Genomic DNA, 7,337 nt, shown 5'->3' with positions numbered 1-7,337 from the left:
GCCCCTTACTATACAACCATTTTATATCCCTATAACCATAAAAGTAAACTTTCCTTATAATTAGGGTGACATTATAATTCATCACCCAACTCAGAATATTCTTGAAAGGGAAGGAAGGTTCTTTTAAATCTAATACAGAATAACAAGCATAAATTGGGACTCTCCTGGGAAGCCAACATATGAGTTTACTTTACTTATAATGAGATGTGGTGACAGCCTGTAATCTAAGCCAACTTGTTCAAGTTCCAGGAAAGATGAACTTAGATTTATTTCTGTACTCTAGAAAATAAAATGTAAGTATGTAAAAAAAAGTCACTATTTTGTCTTTTTTTTCTTCCTGATTATGAAAATAATTATGAGGCTTATTCACGTTATTTGATTTTTTTGTAGTCTATAATGATGGGAAAACACTTACTATGGAGGATTCCTCTAGAAACTACTCAGATATTTAATATACTCATTCGTTCATTCATCTACTTTTTCAGTAAGTATTTAGTGAGTACTTAATACACACCAGCTACAGTGCTAGGACATATACAAGTTATGGTCATGACAGAAGTATATAAAGAACTTTAGGTGGAAAAGGACAAAGGACTAGGGAGGACCTCTAAGAAAAGGCTGAGAAAGTGACACATCAGTGGAGGGGGAAGAGAGTCACTGTTTATTTTGGATTAAGTGAAGATGGAGGAAGTATTTTGGACAACGGTGGTTGGGTCCAGATGATGAATAGCTGAGCACACATACAATTCCCACGAAGTATGTACATGCTATTTTACATGGCAAAAGGGACTTTGCAGACATGAATAATTTAAGGATGAAAAGGTTATTCTGGATTATTTGCATAGCCTAATATAACCACAAGGCCCTTATAAGAGGGAAGGAGGAGGGTCAGATACAAGGTAGAAGCAGAAGTCAGACAGGAGAGAAGATGCTGCACTGTTGTCTTTCAGCATGAAGGAAGGGGCAGTGAGCCAGGAGATGCAGACAGCCTCCCATCACAAGACTAAAGCAGGAAAGCAGTACTTCTTTAGAGCTCCCTGAAGGAACCAGGTTTGCCAACACTTTGACTTTAGTCCAGGGAACCTGGTTTCAGACTTCTGATCTCTAGAGCAGTGAGAATAAATTTGTGGGTTGTAAGCCACTAAATTCTTGATAATTTATTATAGCAATGATGGAAAACCAATATATGACTAATTGGGAAAAAGGGAGATTTTATGCTACTACAAGGAAAAATTCCATGGACACCTTGTTTCAAATATGGCCTGAGCCTTGTGTTCAAGCAACGTCACCACTGTTTCTCTGTATTCTCATTCTGTATCTCATAACTCACTCTGAACAGGTACTCTGAAATTTCTTTGTATACTATTCTTGTTATTGTACAATCACACATTGTATATGGAGTAGCTTCTTGCTTTCAGGTGATTAATCAGAAGGAAGTCTTTTCCAGTCTGAGAAGACATCACAACCTTCTACTAAAGGAAAGTTAAGGATCATGAAAATATAAATGTAAAGCAAGTGGTAGCTGAGAGAAAATGGGGAAGTGTATGAAATAGAAGATAGACTATACAGAACATGGATTTTCACCAATAGCCACTGATTTATTAGCCGGCTTTTATTCAGCAACTAATATTTCCTGCTCATGTGTTTTGCTAGGAACACCATGCAGGACGTTTTTTGTAAAAATGAAAGACAGTGACCCATGAGTGACAAAGAATAGGTATGGAATCTCAAAGGCTGGGACTTTTCTAGAAGGAGAAGTCTGTGCCAAACTAGAGAAATCAGAAAAAGATTCCTGAGGAAATTAAATCTGACCTGGCCTTCAAAGGCTAGGTAAAACCTGATAAACATAGATAATGGATGAAGAAATTTAAAAAGGTAAGGGATAAAAATACAAAAAAAAAAAAAAAAAAGATCTAAATCACAGGCCAGAACAAAGAGTGGTAAGGAGAATAAAAAAGAAATAGAAAAACAGATGTGACAGTAAAAATAGAAGAAGAAGAAGAAGAAAACAATAACTAGATAAAGACTAGGGAGGGAAAAATTTTTGAGAGTAGGGAAGAATAGTGAGAGAGATGAAAAAGACAAACACACGTTTAGATGTTCACAAGTTCTGCATTTGAAACCACCATGTTGGTCTCAGAAAGGCTGGTACCATCTAAGAGTTGAACCCTTGTCTCTCTGCTCTTCTCTTGGTTTGACAGATGGGTTGTGGTTGGAGAGTTCCAAGCTGAATTTGTTGTGATGTCTTGAATCACAGTTTCAAGTCCAATGGAAACTATTTTGCACTCCTAAAAAAAGCAAATAAGTGAAATGAGAGAACTGAAATAGGAATATGTAAAATTCATTCAGTGATTTGTGGAAGAGTTTCTATATTATATTTTCTTTTAAGTAGTCTACTGTTTTTCAAATAGTAGAACTCCTGATAGTGAAATACAGATCATCATGATACAGTTTTCTTCTAATCCAATTTTAAATGAATAGAAGAGAGTTTATTACAGATTGTTTTCCATACTTGTTACTAATGCATTTAACAAATTGGTTAGGATTATTGAGACACACCTGTAATCTCCACATTCAAAATTTACATGGAAAAAATGAGACAAAACTGAAAATATCATCTACTATATATACATATTTTTATAATATTCAAACACTTTTATATGGTCACCTTTATAGTTTTGCACTGTGACAATTTAGCTAAAATGGAAGTATGTCTCCTAGAATTTCCTCCCTGTGGGCTCTGTGTTATGATTATTCACAAAGAAATCTGAGATGGGGAAAGAAGATGTGAAAGTAGCAGCACCTAGAAAGTTGGTGTGGAGTCAGATGCTGATGTGGTTTGTGTGTATTGTTACTGATCTTCTGGCTCTGTGAAGAAAAAACACTAGCAAATGGTACAAGGGATGTGAGATAATAGCCATACAGATGGTTGAAACATACAGTATCAGTTCGGTTCAGTTGCTCAGTCATGTCCGACTCTTTGCAACTCCATAGACTGCAGCACACCAGCCTCCTGTCCATGACCAACTCCCAGAGTTTACTCAAACTCATGTCCATTGAGTTGGTGATGCCATCCAACCGTCTCATCCTCTGTTGTCCCCTCTCCTCCCACATTCAATCTTTCCCACCATCAGGGTCTTTAAATGAGTCAGTTCTTCACATCAGTGGCCAAATTATTGGAGTTTCAGCTTCAGTATCAGGACTTCCAATGAATATTCAGGACTGATCTCCTTTAGGATGGACTGGTTGGATATCCTTGCAGTCCGAGGGACTCTCAACAGTCTTCTCTAACACCACAGTTCAAAAACATCCATTCTTCAGTGCTCAGCTTTCTTTATAGTCCAACTCTCATATCCATACATGACTACTGGAAAAAATATAGCTTTGAATAGATAGACCTTTGTTAGCAAAGCAATGCCTCTGCTTTTTAATATGCTGTTTAGGTTGGTCATAACTTTTCTTCCAAGGAGTAAGCATCTTTTAATTTCAAGGCTGCAGTCACCATCTGCAGTATTTTGGAGCCCCCCAAAATAAAGTCTGTCATTGTTTCCAATGTTTGCCCATCTATTTGCCATGAAGTGATGGGACCAGATGCCATGATCTTAGTTTTCTGAATGCTGACTTTTAAGCTAGTTTTTTGACTCTCCTCTTCTACTTTCATCAAGAAGCTCTTTAGTTCTTCCTCAATTTCTGCCATAAGAGTGGTGTCATCTGCATATCTGAGGTTATTGATATTTCTCCCAGCAATCTTGATTCCAGCTTGTGCTTCATCCAGCCTGGAATTTCACATGATATACTCTGCATATAAGTTAAAAAATCAGGGTGACAATATACAGCCTTGACACACTCTTTTCCCGATTTGGAACCAGTCTGTTGTTCCATGTCCAGTTCTAACTGTTGCTTCCTGACCTGCATACAGATTTCTCAAGAGGCAGGTCAGGTGATCTGGTATTCCCATCTCTTTCAGAATTTTCCACAGTTTGTTGTGATCCACACAGTCAAAGGCTTTGGCATAATCAATAAAGCAGAAATAGATGTTTTTCTGGAACTCTCTTGCTTTTTTGATGATCCGACAGATGCTGGCATTTTGATTTCTGGTTCCTCTGTTTTTTCTAAACCCAGATTGAACATCTGAAAGCTCACAGTTCATGTACTGTTGAAGACTGGCTTGGAGAATTTTGAACATTACTTTGCTATCCTGTGAGATGACTGCAATTGTGCAGTAGTTTGAACATTCTTTGGCATTGCCTTTCTTTGGGATTGGAATGAAAACTGCCCTTTTCCAGTCCTGTGGCTTCTGCTGGGTTTTCCAAATTTGCTGACATATTGAGTGCAGCACTTTCACAGCATTAACTTTCAGGATTTGAAATAGCTCAATTGGAATTCCATCACCTCTACTAGCTTTGTTCGTAGTGATGCTTCCTAAGGTCCACTTTACTTCTCATTCCAGGATGTCTGACTCTAGGTGAGTGATCACACCATCGTGATTATCTGGGTGGTGAAGATCCTTTTTGTACAGTTCTTCTGTGTACTCTTGCCACCTCTTCTTAATATCTTTTGCTTCTTTTAGGTCCATATGATTGCTTTCCTTTATTTTGCCCATCTTTTCATGGAATGTTCCCTTGGTATCTTTAATTTTCTTGAAGAGATCTCTAATCTTTCCTATTCTATTATTTTCTTCTATTTCTTCGCAGTGATCACTGAACAAGGCTTTCTTGTCTCTCCTTTGGAACTTTGCATTCAAATAGTTATATTTTTCCTTTTCTTCTTTGTCTTTTGCTTCTCGTCTTTTCACAGCTATTTGTAAGGCCTCCTCAGACAGCCAATTTGCTTTTTTGCATTTCTTTTTCTTGGGGATGGTCTTGATCATCCTGCCAATGCCATGAACCTCCATCAACAGTTCTTCAGGCACTTGGTCTATCAAATCTAATCCCTTGAATCTATTTCTCACTTCCACTCTATAATCATAAGGGATTTGATTTAGGTCATATCTGAATGGTTTAGTGGTTTTCTCTACTTTCTTCAATTTAAGACTGAATTTGGCAATAAGGAATTCATGGTCTGAGCCACAGTCAGTTCCCGGTCTTGTTTTTTGTTTTTGCTGACTCTTTAGAGCATTTCCATCTTTGGCTACAAAGAGTATAATCAATCTGACTTTCCTATTGACCATCTGGTGATGTCCATATGTAGAATCTTCTCTTGTGTTGTTGGAAGAGGGTGTCTGCTGTGAGCAGTGCATTCTCTTGGCAAAACTGTTAGCCTTTGCCCTGCTTCATTCTGTACTTCAAGGCCAAATTTTCCTGTTACTCCAGGTGTTCCTTGACTTCTTACTTTTGCATTCCAGTCCCCTATAATGAAAAAGACATCTTTTTTGGGTGTTTGTTCTAGAAGGTCTTGTAGGTCTACATAGAACCATTCAACTTCAGCTTCTTCAGCATTACTTTTTGGGGCATAGACTTGGATTACGGTGATATTGAATGATTTGTCTTGGAAATGAACAGAGATTGTTCTGTCGTTTTTGAGATTGCATCCAAGTACTGCATTTCAGACTCTTTTGTTGAGTATGATGGGTATTCCATTTCTTCTGAGTGATTCTTGCCCACAGTAGTAGATATAATGGCTGTCTGAGTTAAATTCACACATTTCAGTCCTTTTAAGTTTGATAATTCCTAAAATGTCGACGTTCACTCTTGCCTTCTCCTGTTTGACCACTTCCAGTTGCCTTGATTCATGGACCGAACACTCCAGGTTCCTATACAGTACTGCTCTTTACATCATTGGGCTTTACTTCCAACACCAGTCACATCCACAACTGGGTGTTGTTTTCGGCTCCGTCTTTCATTCTTTCTGGAGTTATTTCTCCACTGGTCTCTGTAGCATACTGGGTACCAACTGATATGGGGAGTTCATCTTTCAGTATATAGTATAGGAATTCCTGTTTTCTTGAAACATATAGTATAGGAATTCTTTTTTATCTTTGTCTACTATTTCACTTAAATTATTTGTATTCAATGAAAGAGACCGTGTAAGGTCTAGTGTGGAGTCGGGGAATGGCACTATGATGTTCTTGATGGTCACAAGGCCTACTAGCAAGAAGAGAATGGGGAAAAAATGTATGGCCCTGGGACAAAATCATGTTAGGTCAAAGTTTGATCAAACAAAGCTTCTTTTTAAGGAAAGTTTCTTGAAAATGTGATATTTGGATTGGGGCAAGGTTTTAATAAGAAAAAGGGGCGGGGAAAACACCCCAGGAAAAAGACTGGCTGAAGATGGGAATGCAGGAGAGGACAGTGTTTGGTACAACCTGAATGCAGAAGATTTCAGAGAAGGTGGCAAGGAAAGCAGGTTGAAATAAGGACTAGTGTAAGGTCCCAGTGTTAGAGAATGAGTTCGTTTGAGGTCAGTTTTTGTGTCTGATAATGAGATTTGAGAGTCCTAGATCCTCCCTGTGGTTTGACCCAGCTAATGGCTCACAGTAAGGTCTCCAGGCTCATCCACCAAGACAGAAGAGTGGAAACTGTCCCAGGCAGACTTCAGAACCTCGAAGCCATGTTGTCTTCTCTCAGAGCAGGAAAGTTTCCTCTAGTGAGACAGTTGTTCAGAATGTCACACTGACTCCATGTGCCCAGGCCGTGTTTGATAGGAGAACCGACAGAAGAAACATTTTCTGCAATAATCACACACACCTTCACTATTTCCCAAGAAGGATGAGGGAAAATGAGCTGCAGCTCCTTGCAAACGAACACAATTCTTGTAGACTATAGATGAGCACACATTCCAGTCAGAGAAGTGGTCCCTGATAGAGTTTAAAATTCCCCTATGCTTTCACATTTAAATTACAAAAGCTAGTTAATTTGGCTAATTAACTCTTGGTGATGAAATACCAAAAAAATAAAAAATCTAAACTTTAATTTTCACATATGGGTTCCTGATAATAATCATTAACTTCTAGGGGGTAAAAAAAAAAAAAAAAAAAACTCACCTCAGTTAAAAATAGTGTTGTCATAAGAAGAGAAACTTCAAAGCAACTTTTTCCCTCAAATAGTTGTATTGAATATTTAAAATAAATTTGTTGAAAGAAATTCTGAACATGAAAATCAACAAGGAAATGAACACAAAAACCAATCATACTCTCTCCACCTAAAAAAGAACCTCTGTAAACATTCTGGATAAGTCCTCACAGTATTATCCACTACATACATGTTTCCCATTCAAAATACTCTTCTGCTCTGCTGAAATACTTTTAACTTTGTCTAAAAAGCAGATTAAAATAGACATTTTCATATTAATTATTATACTGCTATAACACCATACATTTAAAAAGTGAATATGTTTTA

Source organism: Moschus berezovskii, chromosome 12, assembly GCF_049115385.1.
Source record: "Moschus berezovskii isolate FMDL1 chromosome 12, NW_MosBer_1.0, whole genome shotgun sequence".
Taxonomy (NCBI): domain Eukaryota; kingdom Metazoa; phylum Chordata; class Mammalia; order Artiodactyla; family Moschidae; genus Moschus; species Moschus berezovskii.
This window is presented reverse-complemented; position numbering follows the sequence as displayed.